A 17,770-nucleotide genomic window follows, 5' to 3' on the forward strand; every position below is an offset into this window, starting at 1 on the left:
TAAGCAATTATCTCATGAAACTCTCATGCAAATACACATAATAAGCATATCAACAAATATGCTTATTAAAATATTTTAGGAGTAAATTATAAGCAAACTTAAGCATCAATGACTAGAGGAAAAATAAATGAATTGTGATTTGTTTATATAATAAAATATTGTATAGTAGCTAGTGAGCTAAATTTCATCTACCGATATTGATTAATTGCAAAATATTTAAAAGGTATACCAGAAGGTCCAATACGTAATGATACAAAATATGTCAAAGTTTTAACATGCAAATAATACATATTTTATTAATATATGCACATATTTATAAAACACATGTAACACCCTGGCCAAATTTTCTCTGCACATGGAGGAAAAATAACAGGACTGGTAGAGGACACCTAAGGAGCTACAACTTCTACATAGCATTTTTACTTCATAGAAAGATTATGAAGCAAATACAGCAAAATAAAATTTGATAAATCTAGGTGGACATTCAGATATTTACTGGCGTTTTATTGCTTGAAATACATTCAAAATTTTAATGGTATATTTTATTTTTAAATTAAAGATGAGCAGTCATGAATTAAGTAGGATTTTAACTTTTAGAGATTCAAGCTAAGAGTAGGAAATTGGCCCCAGTGGCCCAGCCAGGCAATATTTAAGATATTAGAAAATATAGTTTAGGGGGAAAATGGATAAGCCTTCAGCTTCTCCTTAGATCTTTTCCCTGAATGATCATAAATAACTAAATATATGGACGGTTTCTAGATATTATCTGTGATTAAATGTGGGAAAGCAGTCAGAGCCATTTCTAGCAATGCCAGCAAAGGGCAGAGGGAAGGGGATAGTTATTGAAAGTGAACTCTAAGACCCAGGACTATAGGTACTTTGGTCAGATTATCACTTTTTTATCTAGCTAACTCAGGGATTTCCCCCCCCCCCATGAACATCAGGTGGTAGCGAGAATAGTCACAAATGCTGGTATCTAGGATAGAAAGTAGAAAAAAAAAAATCCCTGATGTTCAATTTCTTACAGATGTTGAAGCCCAGGAAATGCAGCTGCTTTGAATTCACACATTAAAGAAAGGAAAATATAAATGAGGAAATTGAAGGAGCAAGGAAGTAGAAAACAATGAAGTTTTCATCCCTGGCTTTGCAGGGAGTACCTAGAATCTGAATCAGTCCATTCTATTAAATAATTGTATTTTCTTAGGTAAGTAACTTACCCTTTTGGGATTTCATTTTCCTCAATATGAGAGCATTCATTGTTAACTCACTTTCTTTTACGGTCCATGTGCTTTAAAATACTAAATCTGCATTTGGAGATAATGGTCTTTCTCACATGAAAAAAGTAATTATCATTCCTAGCTGATGTCCCTGAAATAAGCTCCTTGTTAGTCTGAGCCTAGTAATTCCAGAGTCGACGCAGTAATATCCCACTGTTCCTGGCACTGGGCATGAGGTAGGTATTCCATCAACACTTACTGATTAACTCACTGATCTTCCAGGCGAGGCAGGATCTACACAGTTACCTCCGCTTCCCAGCAGTGGAAGTCCGTTAGACGTGTATAACAGATATTTGCTGCTGGTTAATTCACTAACTATGTAAGGCTCTGGTGTTTGAATAGAATCCTCTCATCAATCTTAAGAGCAACTGAGACATTTCCATTGTGGGAGCCCTTATGACAATTGCTAGGGCATGATACGCTCAGGACGGCTTTACTTGGTGGAACTTCTATAAGAACTAATTCAGTCTATGTAAATTACTGTCTGAGTCTCAGGCCTGACAATTGTTGAGAAAGCCTTTCTGAGGACAATTTTTTTTTCTCTTTGCTTCCTAATGATATATTGAATTGAATTGTGTATATGCGTCAACTTACTCTATGATAGAGCAAAGTTTGAATCTACTGGTTCTCTGGTCCAATTACAGATTTCAGAGTTCCCTAATATAAGCCACACCTGCGAAGAAGCCGCTCCATGGATCACATTTCACATCTAAATTATATGAATTATCTGTCACCCTGGCATATCAATTTACTAATAGAAATGTGTAGGGATGTTCCCAGATGTAGTTGGCACCTTAGTTTTGCGTGTAAGTGATGTCTATGCCTTACCGAAGCTAAACACTTTTTTCACACTAAGCTGAACAATAATGATTACAAACCAGGGAGCAACAGCTTCAGTAAATGAAAGTAATACTACTGGAGTCAAAAAATGCTGTGTTAACAGTTCACTGATCATTTATGGGAATCACATCTATTAGATGTCTTCATACAGTGACAAGGAATCTTTTCTCAGTGAAAATAAGGCTATCCGTGAGGGGGAAAGAAACCCTGCAAAGACAGAATAACAAATACCTTGTACTCAGCTGATATGCAATCTGGTAATCCACTATTATGACAGTTAAAATTTATCCAGCACTTACTATTTTCCAGGCTATATTCTAAGTGTTTAAAATGTGAAATCTTATGAAACACTCATAGCTACTCTGTCAAGTAAGAAACTATTTTTATTATATTCATGGAACAACCCAAAATGGATGGGGAATTTGACCAAGATCACTCAAATGTTAGCACAAATACATGACACCAGACAGTCTGGAATGAAAGTCACCACTTGCAGTATAATTTTTAGATATTTGCATAAAAAAATCAATGCTTTTTTTTCCCCTTGTAAAATAAATAAATAAATAAATAATGCTAGCCACATGAGCCAAAAAGAAAAAAATATTGAACTTAAAATTATTTAATGTATTTATGGGTAATGAAATTCTTTTAAGAAATGCTAAAATTATGAAACCCAAGGAAAAGCCTTTATTTTTTGTATATCTTTACAATCACATCCAGTTTCAGACAGCACAGCTCATCAGCCAGTTTTTACTTCCTACCTGACTCAGACTGAATCTGCAAGTTAGCAGATTAATCATTTGAAATGTGATGGATAAAAAAAAATATTGTGTTGTAAAATATCTTGGACTAGAAGTTACTGAGCTGTTATGAGACTTCCTAGCACTATTCTCCCTCAAAAGGCCATGGTCCTGGAATCAGTCTTTCCCCTGCACATGTTCTATTTTCCCTTTTGCCCTTTTTAGTAAAAAATATGCAACTCAAACATTTGAAACATTCTCTGATATGAATCTTTGTGCATAAATTTTGCAGGGTGTCTTCATTTTTATACGTTATAAAAAAGTTTTTTAAAAAGTTTATAATAGGAATGTGTATGTATATGTATGTATATATATATATATCTGTCTATCCATCTGTCTGTATTTCCATCTATATACACCAAGCACTTAATATATATAAATGGAAATACAGGCAGACAGGTTAGAAACATCACAACTTGATGAACTAGTTTCTTTTATTATCTTACAGAAGCAGTGGACATACTTATGGCCCACACGATTTGCTCTAGTTCACACAGCTATGCATGGTGGAGCTGGAATATGAGCCCATGCAGTCTGACTCTAGAGTCTGCACTCTGACCACCGTGCATTTGACCTTTAATCTCTTTAAGATAGAGCTACTCAGAGTTCCCGCTGTGGTGCAAGTGTATTGACAGTGTCTCTAGAGCTCTGGGATGCAGGTTAGCTTAGGCACAGTGGGTGAAGGATCCAGAGTTGCCAGGGGTGCAGCATAGGTCTCATCTGTGCTTAGATCTGATCCCTGTCCCGGGAGCTCCATATTGCCATAGGGTGGCCAAAAAAGAAAAGATAGAGCTATTCACCTGATCCATTCTCCTATGATGAGGCTGAGGTACTTCCAGTAGTTGATTTTATAAACGGAATATTTGTATGTTGTATTTAAAGGCTGGGGCTCTCACTATTCATGAATATATAATCATAAGTCTCTTCTCATTTCTCCTGTTCAAGTTTCTTCTGGCCACAGAGAAGAAACCCAACTCCAATTCTTGATTTTAGACTTTTAGATTTGAATGATTTTCAAAATCACCCAGGTTTTTATTTTATAGCACATAGATGCTCTCCCCCTAAATTTTTGTGAATGAGGTCTCTTTTTCTCTCAGTACTTTGAGAAGTTTCAAGGAGTCTACAACTCCTGAAATTATATGCATGTTTCCAGGAAAATGGTCAGTGATGTTAAACTGCTTATCAGAGTGGCTTTTGGATCTTATCACCTGAAGACTTCATGATCAGTGATTTAAAATATAGAGCAATATGCTTGTCTGTGGTCATCACGACTGATAAGGGGGCATGTAGACTATTTTATAGATCTATACATACAATACTGTTAGTAAGCAGCAATTTCCCACAGAAAATTATGTTTTGTGAAACACTCAACATATTTTACATATCTAACACATACCTCCATATATACACCCTCACACACACATGCATACACCCACAGGCACATATAATTCTATCACCAAGCAAAGAGAAATTTCCTGCTATATTTACCTCTTAGAGATTCACAACTAAAGTCTCTGAAAATCATTTTGCAGTAGAACCCAATTTAACTATTTAGCGTTCTCCAAAAGTATTTGACTTATAAAATACTTTTTAGGTGGAATAATGTCAAAAATTCTTTTCAGCTAGAAGAATTACATATAAGCATTTGTGATATATTTTAACATACATAATTTATGTTAGGATATTTCAAAAATTGTGTTTACTGTTGTCATGATGGTAATATTTGAATTAGGTGATAGGAACACAGCTCTCTTTACCATTATTCAAGTTAAAAGGTATCTGTGAATATATGATCAGGAAGAAAGTGGCATTTCCCTTCACCTATATTTAATTGCTGATCAGGCAGAAATGGGCCCTTTTCAAAATGGTTCTGTATGCAACAGCTGTGCAATAATTCATTTTAATTAAATCATTTCTAACAAGTGTTCTTAGGAAAATCATGTAACACCCACTTGAGTATTTTCTGTAGATCAGGTCCATTGTGATGAATGGTGTGCTCATATATTCACTTGCTCCTTATCTAGTTTACAGGAGAAAGAAATTCATTCATCAGCACAAAAATTATGTAGGAGAGCAAAGCTGGGCTGAAAAAAAAAATGAAGCTTTTATTATCCTTACGTTATTTCTAGATGTTGGAGGTGTTCATTGCTACTTTTTTTTTTTTTTTTTTTTTTTTGGCATCTGTTTCATCAGAAGGATTTTAGAAAAGCTAAGCAGCACTATAAAACCTTGTTGTTTGATTCTCTCCTTCTTACGGCTTCACAGAGCTCAAGAGTCTGCCTTGCAGTTACTGTGAGGGAAAAGCCTCCCTTTATACCCTCCCTAAATATCTATTCCCTTTGAATAGGTAATCATTCAGCTGTAGCCAGCAGCTACTGTCTAATGCAGTCTTTAAACCTAATGCAAATTCGGAAGGGACTTATAAAGTCCTGTAAGTGTCTGTCTTGGTAGAACAAGTGAGAGCTTCTGAGAAGACTGGAGCATGTACTGGAGAAAGAAATCTGGTGTGATTCTTCCGCATCCAGTTTTCCCAATACCATTTATTGAAGAAGCTATCTTTTCACGGTTGTATATTTTCATCTCCTTTGTTGTAGATTAATTGCCAATGAACTGTGGGTTTCATATCTACACTTTCTCTTCTGTTCCATTGATCTATGCGCCTGTTTTTGTGCCAGTCCCATTCTGTTTTGATTAATGTAGCCTAGTGGTATAGTTTGAAATCACAGAGTGTGATATTTCCAGCTTTCTTCTTCTTTCTTAAGATTGTTTTGGCTATTTGGGGCCTTTTGTGTTTCCATACAAATTTTAGAATTATTTGTTTAGTTCCATGAAAAATGCTATCAGTATTTTGATAGGAATTACATTGAATCTGTAGATTGCCTGGAGTAGTGAGGGCATTTTAGTAATATTAATTATTCCAGTCCTTGAGCACAGTTTATCTTTACATTTCTTTATGTTGTCTTAAGTATCTTTCATCAATGTCTTATTTCTGAGTGCAAGTCTTTTTTTTGCCTCCTTTTTAGATTTATTCCCAAGTATTTTATTCATTTTGATGAGATTATAAATGGTATTTTCATAATTTCTTCTGATTATTATTAGTGTATAGGAATTCAGCAGTTTTCTATACTTTAGTTTCATACCCTGTAACCTCACTGAATTCATTAATGAGTTCTAGTAGGTTTTTTTGGTGGTGTCTTTAGATTTTCCTTGGGTAGTATACTGTCATCTTCCAGTGACTGTTTAACTTCTTCCTTTCCAATTTTGATTCCTCTTATTTGTTTTTCTTATCTGACTGCAGGAATTAGGAATTCCCATACTGTGTTGAATAAAAGTAGTGCTGAAAGTGAGCATTCTTGTCTTATTCCTGAGAGCAGAAGAAATGTTTTCAGCTTTTCACTGTTGAGTGTGGTGTTAGCTCTTGGTTTGTCACTTATGGCTTTATTATGTTGGGGTATGTTCCTTTTATACCCACTTTATTGAGGATTTTTATCATAAGTGGATGTCTAATCTTGTCAAATGCTTTTTATGTATCTACTGAGATAATCATGACTTTGTATTTTTCGGTTGGTTAATATGGTGTATCACATTGATTGATTTGCAGATATTGAACCATCCTCACATCTCTGGGATAAATCCAACTTGGTCATGGTGTAGGATCTTTTTAAGTTTTTGTTGTATTTAGTTTGCTAATATTTCATTGAGGACTTTTGCATTATGTTCATCAGTTGATACTGCCCTGTAATTTTCTTTTTTGTGGTATCCTTGTCTGATTTTGCAATCAGAGTGTTGCTGGAGCTATGGAATGAATTTAGGAGAGTTTCCTTTCTGTGATTTTTTTTGGAATTATTCAAATATTGAAAGAATAAGTACTAACTCTTCTCTAAATGTTTGGTAGATTTCACCTCTGAAGCTATCTGGTCCTGGACTTTTGTTTGTTGGGAATTTTTAAAATTACTAATTCAGTTTTTTTAATCTTACTTAGACTGTTGATATTTTCAGTTTATTCCTGATTCAATCTTGGGGGAGTGTACATTTCCAGGAATTTGTCCATTTCTTCTAAGTTTTCCATTTTATTGGCATATCATTCTTCATAGTAATCTCTTACAATTACTTGAATTTTTGGTGTCATTTGTTTTCTGTGGTCTCAGTTTTTCATTTCTGATTTATTAATTTGGACCCTCTTTTTTTCTCTTAATGAGTCTTACTAAAAGTTTATCAGTTTTGCTTATCTTTTAAAATATCCAGATCTTGTTTGAATCATCTTTTCCATTTTTTAGTCTTTATTTTATTTATTTCTACTCTGATATTTATGATTTTTTTCTTTCTATTAACTTTGTGTTTTGTTTATTCTTCTTTATCTAGTTCCTTTCGGTGTAAGGTTAGATTGCTTATTTTCAAAATAGCAAGAGTTATTGAAAGCAAAAAGATGGGAAAAATATGGGCAAATATTCACCAAGAGAAAATAGCAGTTGATTAACTATGTCATATGCAACAAAATTTAAGACCTAAGACAATTTTAGGAAGAATAAGTCATTAGATAATAATAAAAGGTTCATTCCTAGAGGCAAAATATTCACACACACACACACACACACACACTCTCTCTCTCTCTCTCTCTCTTTATGTTCCTAATAAGGTTAGATTTATCTGCTTAGCAGTGTAGCTAACACATACTAAGAACTCAAGAAACTTCACCTACTACTGTCATTCAGCTAACACTGGGGAAATAATCCAAATAAATGAGAAGAGAGGATCCATAATATAAATAACCATTGTATAGCATGGATAAATGAGATAAAATAGAAAACCCAAAGTTAGACTTTATTACAAAGAATATATATGTTTGATATTCAAATACTTAGTATTTGAATGCAGTATTGCAAATATGTAAAAGTATTTAAAAGAATATACATTGAAACAATTGAGAACATTTTTAACTTACTTTGTAAGCTGACAAAATATAAAAACAAAAACAAAAAGGATAATATTTCTACTGAGTATATATTAAGATAGCACTTCTATGCATATTTAACATGGGTAGAAAATTGGTACAAACTATATGTAAAACAGTTTGTCAATATGCATCAATGATCTAGTCATTTGGTTATATTTACAGTATGAATAGCATTTCCATAAGTTGAAAAAGGGAAAAATTTCTTTTAATGGAAGTTTAAGTAGCAAAATGTATAAACAAAAATTATCTAAAATAGGTCAGTGTTTCAGCAAATCTTTATTAGTCATTATCATGATATTATAAAATATATTTTCTAAAAATATCTAAGAAATAAAATACCTTATAATGGCAAATATCTATGCTATGAAGCTGACTACAATGTGTGATCTAAATTTTGTAAAATTTGGAGTTCCTGTCGTGGCGCAGTGGTTAACGAATTCGACTAGGAACCATGGGGTTGCAGGTTCGATCCCTGCCCTTGCTCAGTGGGTTAACGATCTGGCGTTGCTGTGAGCTGTGGTGTAGGTCGCAGACGTGGCTCGGATCCCGCGTTGCTGTGGCTCTGGTGTAGGCTAGCCGCTACAGCTCCGATTAGACCCCTAGCCTGGGAACCTCCCGTATGCTGTGGGAGCGGCCCAAGAAATGGCAAAAAGACAACAACAACAACAACAACAAAAAAAAAAAAAAAGAGTAACCATGAAGATATTAGTGAGTAAAACTTTAATGATTTTTACTAAATATTTTTACCTCAGTTTATAATGTCAATTTTACAGGTATATATTTGAATGCTAACATTGTGATCTTTTAGTCAGTAACTTCTTAATATTCAGAATGTATAGTTTTGCACAACACAGATTTTTGGACATTGATAGGAAAGAAAATGCAGTTGAACAGTTGAAATCAGAATACTTGAATAGTACTTGGTCTTGATACTTTGCCCTAATCATAGCTCCTTTCTATGCTAAGTCATTCTTGAAGAGAAAAATCTTGCAGCTCATTTTTTCAAATACATAACAAATTATTTCTTAAGACTTTCAAGATGATTAAAGATTGCTCAATGTTTCCCAGATCATCAGAACATCATCTGAAAATCATTGCAGCCATCTGTTCCCAATCACAAGACATGTGAGAGAACAGTTAGTAAAGATACATTGAACACCCTCGGCTGTAATAAGAAGATAGATCTATGTAGGATGAAGACGACTTATTTCACTGATCTAAAGCCATTCTATTTTTATCTACAATATATCTTACATACTCCCTGTATCTGTTTTTTTTTTTTTGATAAGTTGGGTTGTGATAACATAGAACCTTCCCAAATCTGAGTGATTTGTAGTAAAAAGATCATGTCTTCTTCTTATAACATCTCCAAAATGAGTCATTTCAGTCAAGTCTGTACTTCCAGATCTGAGTCAGTGAAGTAGTGCCCATTTTGGACATAGCTGGTCTTATGGTAAAGAGAAAAGAATGAGTGGGTGAACCAAAGACTGGCTTTTATAGTTTCTGCTCAAAGTTGGCATTTAATATTTCTATCAACTTTTCATTTGCTGGATCTAGTCAAATAGCCATTCTGAGTTCAATAGTCATAGCAATAGGGAGGGGTCTAATCTTCCCCAGAAGAACGTGTCAAAAGTACAAGGTCAGGCATGGTTTTGATTAAGTAGGAAACTGTCTTTAGATATAAAACCTGCTATATTCTTGGAAATGGGAACAATGCTCATGCTAAGAATTAAATAATACGGGTATGTCTCTGCAGTGATAGAGCTCACAGATAGATAGTCAACAGACGAGCATATGTGAATATAACATACTGTCGGATTATATTCTGAGTCAGGGCATAAAACACTGGTTGACAAATATTTTCTCAAAGCGCTCAGTAGTAAATGCTTCAGATTTTGTGGACCCTTTGGTCTCTGTTGCAACTATTCTACTCTGATGTTGTGGTGTATAAACAGTCATACATAAGCAAATAGCATAGCTGTGTTTTAATGAAACCTTATTTTCTAAGGCAGCTGAACTGGGAGCAACAATTTGCTAATCGCTGGAATGGAGAATAAATGGAGGTGATGGTCTTCTTAAGATAAGATGGTCAGGAAAGACCTTTCAAAGCCTGTGAGTGTGAATGCTAAGTGATCAGGAATGTGAATATCCAGGAGAGAAATGTGTGGGCAAGGGGTACATCATATGCAAAGGCCCTGGGGTGGGAAATAAAAACAAAAACCGGTGTTTTGAAGAAAAGAGAAAAGGCGCATGTTGCTAGAATATAGTGTATTAAAGTTAGTGATTATGAGCTAAGAGAGATGCAAATTATATCAAGTTTCATAAGCCAGGTAAAGGATTTGAATTTTATTCTAAGTGGAATTAGGAGTCACTGGAGTCTTTGAAACACAGGGAGAGTATAATTGGATTGACTTGGAAAAGCAACTATTCATGCTGCTATTTAGGAAACAATTGAGGGAGGTCAAGAGCAGAAGGAGGAAGATTGTAGTTCCACAAGAAAAGTAGTGGTGGTTTGGACTAGCCATGGAGATGTAAAGAACTGGGCAGATTCAACACCTTTGAAGGTCCAGTTGAACTAACTGAGAGCATTATAAAGAAAGGAGATGTGTAGGACTCTTCAGTTTGAGATTCAAGCACATGGATGTGTTGGTATCTTTCAACTTGTCCTACTCATAAAAATATATATTTGAAGGTTTAAGTAATTATCTGATTATTTTAAGCAAAAAGAGCACTTTCAGTCAAAATATAGTCATTATAGGTATGATTGACTCAATTTTCTATTTGGTTTTACCCTTTCATAAGTAAAGATTAAATCCATTTTAGCTCAGTGAATATTCTCTAATCAGCAAAGTTTAGCTGTCTGATTTTAGAAACCAGTAGGCACCCAGATGAAACTATATTTTTAAGGTACACAGTAATCAATATATACATATATGTACCTCCAAATCCAAGAAGCTAGTTTTTTTGCCGCTTTTCTTCCTGAAGAGTAGGCATGTATACATATATTCAATAAATTATTTACAGAAGGTATTGTATATGCTGAGAGTACAGTGGTGTGGCAAAGTCAAAGCCCACACATGGACTTTATATTGGGAATGTTCAACAACGTTTAATTAAATGGATAAAGCAATATATACAAATTGTGGTTAACATTTACTGAGAATGTAATATGTCTTCAGTAACAATTGTTATTTCTGAATTTTGTTCTTTCACATATGCCCCTCATTCAGATCTATGATGGATTTCCTAAATGTATTTTTTCCTATCTCATCCTTTATGGTCTTTATATTAAATATTAGATTATAATGAAATGAGTATAAAATTAGTAAAACTTATTAACTTGTTTACACTTCCTCAAATAGATAAATCTTTGGTCCTAACTGACAAGAGTGTATTAGTCAAAAAACTTAATACTGCAAACAATTAGAATATACACACGCAAGGTATATATGGTTAAATCAATCAGCTTCATTATATTGCCATGGTCAATTACCACTTTTAATAATGTTTCTATGTATAGAATAGTTAATGGAACAATTTTTCCACTGACATGGCCACTTTAATAACTTCTTTCTTTCCAAAGTAATTTTTGTCACAATTATTGAAAGATAATGCTACAAGCATACAGATTCTGATTACTTTCATTACAATTATCATACGATAATATTTTTAAAATGAAAGAAAGGCATGAAAGTTCAGAGTCCCAGGGTTGAATTTATGATTGTGAAGAGAAAGTCTTTTAGAGAGGAGGACTTTTTTTTTCCTATTTTAGTTAAAAGAAATGAAATAAAGAATATAGAGGAGGTTGAAATTTGAACTGGGGCAAGTGGGATTGAGTAGAATGAAAGTCAAAACCTCAGGCCATCTCTTGTATTGACATGCTATCAGTTGGCAAATAAGAAGTTAAGGTGAATAATGTGTGAAAACTCATTTTCTTTTATTTCTCCATTTATTTCTTATTGCCTTTTTCATAAACTTTTATCTATATAAAGATTACATAGTTTATATCTCATCCACTTTTTCTTTGGCTTCTATCACATCTAAAAATAAATCATCGCCTCTCATTTTCTTAAAACAAGACCACACAAATAAAATCTGCGGGTACTAACCCACTGCCCGCACCCTGACAATTTATACTACCTACCAGTTAATTGTAACAATCCTAGGAAGTTGTGAACTAGAAGCAAATATGATAGAAAAATGTTGATGTGTTAAAATAAATAACTGACACGAATGTATATTAGATGGATCTAAAAGAAATTACCCCAGAGAAAACTGAGCTGACCAATGTACCCAAAAAGTTATTTAAGCATTTTGGAAATCACAGTCTTTTAAATTATTATTTCTATATTTAAAATTAATTTTCCTCTGAATAAAAAATAGTTTCCTTTAAGCAACATAATTTTTTCCCTTTTAGGAATTTTGTTTTATTCTATTCATGAGGACTCTTGTTAACCAGGCAATTTTTTCCCTTTTAGGAATTTTGTTTTATTCTATTCATGAGGACTCTTGCTAACCAGGCAGTTTTTTCCCTTTTAGGAATTTTGTTTTATTCTATTCATGAGGACTCTTGTTAACCAGGCAGTTTTTTCCCTTTTAGGAATTTTGTTTTATTCTATTCATGAGGACTCTTGTTAACCAGGCAATTTTTTTTTTTTGAAAACTACATGCTCACACTAAATACATTCGTACTAAATCAAATTAGCATTTTATTTTTTATTAGCATTTTATTTCCTGACCCCAGTTAAAATATATTTGTGAAGGCAAAACACTTTCTTTCTTTCTTTCTTTTTTTCTTTTTTTGCTTTTTAGGGCCACATTTATGGCATATGGAAGTTCTCAGGCCAGGAGTAGAATTGGAGCTGCAGCTGCAGGATTTGAGCTGCGTCTGCAACCTACACCACAGTTCATGTCAATGCCATATCCTTAACCCACTGAGGGAGGCCAGGGATTGAACCCACATCCTCATGGATCCTAGTCATGTTCATAACCCACTGAGCCACAATGGGAACTCCCATGGCAAAACATTTCTTCATTTTCCTTCCTTAATATCCTCTATGTGTATTTTTTTCCCTCCCTCAATCCCTTTTGTGCCTTCTTCCTGCTCTTTGTGGTGTTCAGGTTCCAATCATTCTTATATTTAGATATTCACCAGTTAAATGATTCTCCTGAATCTGAATTTTTCTTCAAAATGTGGCTAAAGTAAGTATCAGAACCTGAGTTATCTAATATATAAAGAAGTAGATTGCAGTAGAAACAGATGGTCTTGTGTGTAATTTTTAAATATTTCTTTTTATAAGTTGATTAATAAATAATCAGAAAAAATAAAACAGATTCAGTATTTTTTCTTTTGGAAAGTAGAAATTTGTTACCACTGAGCCATTATGGTAAATCCCCTTATTATTTTTATTAGGAAAAGTTACTATCTTTTACCATTCTTTTTTTTTTTTTGGTCTTTTTGTCTTTTGTTTGTTGTTGTTGTTGCTATTTCTTGGGCCGCTCCCGCGGCATATGGAGGTTCCCAGGCTAGGGGTCCAATCGGAGCTGTAGCCACCGGCCTACGCCAGAGCCACAGCAACGCGGGATCCGAGCCATGTCTGCAACCTACACCACAGCTCACGGCAATGCCGGATCGTTAACCCGCTGAGCAAGGGCAGGGACCGAACCTGCAACCTCATGGTTCCTAGTCGGATTCGTTAACCACTGCGCCACAACAGGAACTCCTCTTTTACCATTCTTAAGATCAAATTAATTGACAAATAAGTTTGAATTCAAATCCTAGGCATGTCTACAACTAATATTGTGCAAATCGCTTAACCTCTCTAAGTTTTAATTTCTCCATTTATATAATGAAAATAAGTATTGCCTTTCTCCAGGCTTGTGATAAGGATTAAATGAAATACATCAAGTGTTTTCATTTTGTTATAATAATAATAATAATAATATAAATTAACCAATAAACATTTCTAGAGATCTTGTAATTTGAGAGCTAGGTAGGTCTTTGGAGATATTCCACAAAAAAATATTTCCTTTATAAATGGGGAAGTTAAGTGACTTATCTAAAATGAAACAAATAAACAATGGTGAAATTAGGGTTAGAATTCAAAAGTGTTGGATACTAGTATCCATGAGGACACAGGTTCCATCTGTGGCCTTGTGCTCAGTGGGTTAAGGATATGGTGTTTCTATGCTGTGGTATAGGTTTCAGATGTGGCTCAGATCTAGTGTTGCTGTGGCGTAGGCTGGCAGCTGCAGCTCTGATTCAACCCCTAGCCTGGGAACTTCCATATGCCACAGGTATGGCCCTAAAAAATATAAGAAGAAAAAATTTGCCTTAAATTTTACATAATAAACTTTAGGGATCCACTAAGAATTGTACATATAAGCTATAGAATATGAATGTAACTAAACATTTCTATAAAAAATTGGAAAAATTTTAAGGGAGAGACATTTGATTTAAGACATTTGAATTCTAATTCTAATTTTACCATTGCTTATTTATTTCATTTTAGATAAGCCACTTAACTTCACCACTTATAAAAGAAATATTTTTATGGAATATCTCCAAAGACCTATCTAACTCTCAAATTATAAGATCTTTAGAAATGTTTATTGGTTAATTTATATTAAGAGTGAGGGGAAAAAAATCAACCTAACACCATTGTTTATCATCTAATTTAACATTTATTTAAAATAACTTTTATAAAATTTGTCTTAAGAATATGGTTTTGTAGTTATGGAAGTAAATGAAGAATCTGTATGGGATTTTACTAGTTACAAAAATAATTGAAACATTCAAGATTTAATATCTCTAGAGGGAGTTCCTGTCGTGACGCAGCAGAAACGAATCCGACTAGGAACCATGAGGTTATGGGTTTGATCCCTGGCCTCGCTCATTGAGTTAAGGATCTGGAGTTGCTGTGAGCTGTGGCGTAGGCTGCAGATGTGGCTCGGATCTGGAGTTGCTGTGGCTGTGGTGTAGGCCATCAGCTATAGCTCTGATCTGACCCCCAGCCTGGGAACTTCCATATGCCGCAGGTGTGGCCCTAAAACGATAAAAGACCAAAAAAAAAAAAAAAAACAAAACTCTAAAGTATTATTTACAACACTTTTCATCTTACAGCTATTGATAATTAGTTTCCATTGTAGTACGTATTGCCTAGGTTGAGTTTATTTTAATGTAATTATTTTATGATATTATATATGTTTATATTTGAAGATTTCAGAAGGAACATCCTAAAAACCAAGAAATTGAAATGCTTTGCAATTCAGTAGAGATATCTTTTGAAATTTTGGACCAATCCATCTATCCAATTTTATCCAAAGAAAGCTATATAAACTTTGGTTACAATAATGTATAATTGAGTTTTGTCCCCAGCATAGTTGGAATTTTAGACAAAGAATTCCTAAAGGCTAGGATGGAAAATGAGTTAAAATATGAATTCTTTGGATCCTAGTTTTGGGCCTTGTCTTTTTTAACTTTTAACATATTTTGTAAAATGTTCTAATATAAATTTTAAAAAATTTTATGTAAGTAAAAAATAGTTGCTAAACAACCTGACATGGATTATAATGGTATCATTTTCTATATTAGCTGTGAAGTTGGATCATTTTATTTAGGGTAAAAAAAAAAATGTCAGCTGCCTCAAGCATATGGAAGTAGAAGAATGTTTTCTCAAATCAAAGTATAAATATTTTTTCAAATTGATCTTCTAAGACCTCCAGAAATTCTTCAGATCATATTGTAGTTCCCTTTCTTTTTGTTTTCCAAAGGCTTTGTGTAGTCAATTTTTAATGAACCATACCTACAGTTTCATCCCAGTATTTACAAAAGACATTTTCCTTTGCCTCCCAAATAATTCCTACATATTTCCTTCAAAGACAATCTCATCCTCCTCCACTGACTCTAAATACAGGAAAAGATTACATACAGGGTTTAGGAGGCATTCCCAAACGTCTTTCCAGTCCACCAAGAGTATTTGCGGAATGATATGACACTGTACTCAGAGTGAAAACACAAATGTTACAAGTTTTAGGTACTGAACTAATCTCACCAGTTGACATTGGATCAGATGACATAACCTGGATCTCTGAATTTCCATCTGCAAAAAAAGAGGAATTCAGACATAATAAATCTTGGGTATTTGAAACCAAATGTTGAAATTGGTTCTATTGTCCCGGTTAAACTGCTGAATAGACATTGTGCAAATACAAAGGAATTAATAGAGTGGGATAGCACTGTAGACTGAAGACTTGTCTCAGATGGCATAATGACAGCTGGAGAAGTTTAGATAAGAAAAATGAAATGTCAGAATTCTTGTCTTTAAAGGTTTGTAGTCTACTCACATATGCTTTTGTTAAAGCTGTGGAAAACCCTGCCTTAATCCATTTGTTGAAAAGTGCTAGTTGGGAGAAAAAACAAAAACAAAACACACATCGTAATTTACTTCCTACTCTGATGTAGAAAGTATCCCTATTTAAAACTGTAAGACAATGAAGAACAGTTAGGTGATATATATTCGGTTTTTCTAGCTTAGAAAATTAGAGAAAGAAACTATTTACATAATATTCAAAGCAAAAGGCAGTTTGTGAAAATGTGTGCATGGCTATTTTAATACTAGGAGAGAATTAAAAAAAACACTTAAAAAATTTAAACCTAGGCATTTCTACCTATTCTATGTGAAAATATCATTGCTATGCTACTTGTATTGAGGCTTTTCAAAGACTGATATGGATGAATGCTACTACACTGCCACCTGGTGATTAGGCAGGTGGGAGGGTTTTGAATAAAAATGCCTGACAAAATGTCAGTTTGCTAATGAGGATTTAATATGCTGAGTTTCTCTAATATATCCGGATTTGCTAATTACATGAAGATGCTTTGTATCCCATTATATTTTTTAAGAGCATTTTTCTGGTAACTTTTAAGTTGATTTATTTCAAAATGTGCATGTTCTTTATTTCATATGTACTTTCAGCTAAATCTTTATTAGTATTATTGTTTTTTGTTTGTTTGAGTGAAGTAAATGAGCAAATTCTTTGTGGAGCTTTAGGAGTTAGTAACCCATTCCTGGAAATGGGAGAGGAAAGGAATGACATGGACCTAAATTTCTATTTTTCAAATGGTTCATTTTATGTTAGCAACCTTGACTTACAAAGGTTTGTGTAAGGAACTTTTAAAGAACCATACCTGCAGTTTAGCCCCAGTTCTAACAGAAAAAAGATATTTTCAAACTGTTCATTCAATTTAGAGTTATCCACTTATTTTATAGTACCACCTTTTCCTTTTAAATTGATTTGGTTTAGAGAATAATGGCTTCAACAGTTTGATGTAACAATTGAAAGGAACAAAAGATGTCAGGTGTCAAGCGTAACAATTGAAAGGAACAAAAGATGTGAGCTAAGCTGTATATATTTTTTTTCTGTACTATCTTTTTTTAAACTTGAGAATTATAAACAGTTTTAATAGGCAAATATAGGTGTTGAGACAATAAAGTTGTTAGTTGGCTTATTTGGGGGACAAACTTATTTTTCTAGTCAGAGGTATAGAGATTAAATTTTTTTTATTTGCATTCACTTCCTTGCTTCTATGCTCAAGCCTACTAAACTATGAGAGAATATAGTTAAGAATGAGAGATGGAAAAAACCATGGCATAACAGAAGTGGCAGAACTAAGCTACCGTCAATCAGTGCCTCCTCAAAAGAGCTAAACTTCAAAAAAGTCAAGACTGGCAAAATGGGAGAGCATTTGTTGGTGTTTTTATATACATGGCATATTCTTAGTGATGGTCATAAATTATGAGAAAGTAGATAACCATTAATGTGTATTTCTAGGTGATTTAGATCGTCTTTTTTTTCAGACTGCTGTACAAATTGTCATATCATCCAGTGTTTGGTTA

The 17,770-nt window shown here is 33.8% G+C and overlaps 1 long non-coding RNA gene across 2 annotated transcripts in view; it reads left to right on the forward strand.

The window, feature by feature from the left end:
* LOC106506814 overlaps positions 1 to 17,770 on the forward strand; it is a 391,532-nt gene that overhangs the window by 263,860 nt on the left and 109,902 nt on the right. For both annotated transcript variants that reach the window (XR_002340399.1, XR_002340400.1), the window contains exon 2: positions 1,028 to 1,204. This is a non-coding gene — a long non-coding RNA (uncharacterized LOC106506814). The remainder of the gene's footprint in view (positions 1 to 1,027; positions 1,205 to 17,770) is intronic.

Source organism: Sus scrofa, chromosome 18, assembly GCF_000003025.6.
Source record: "Sus scrofa isolate TJ Tabasco breed Duroc chromosome 18, Sscrofa11.1, whole genome shotgun sequence".
NCBI classification, from domain to species: domain Eukaryota; kingdom Metazoa; phylum Chordata; class Mammalia; order Artiodactyla; family Suidae; genus Sus; species Sus scrofa.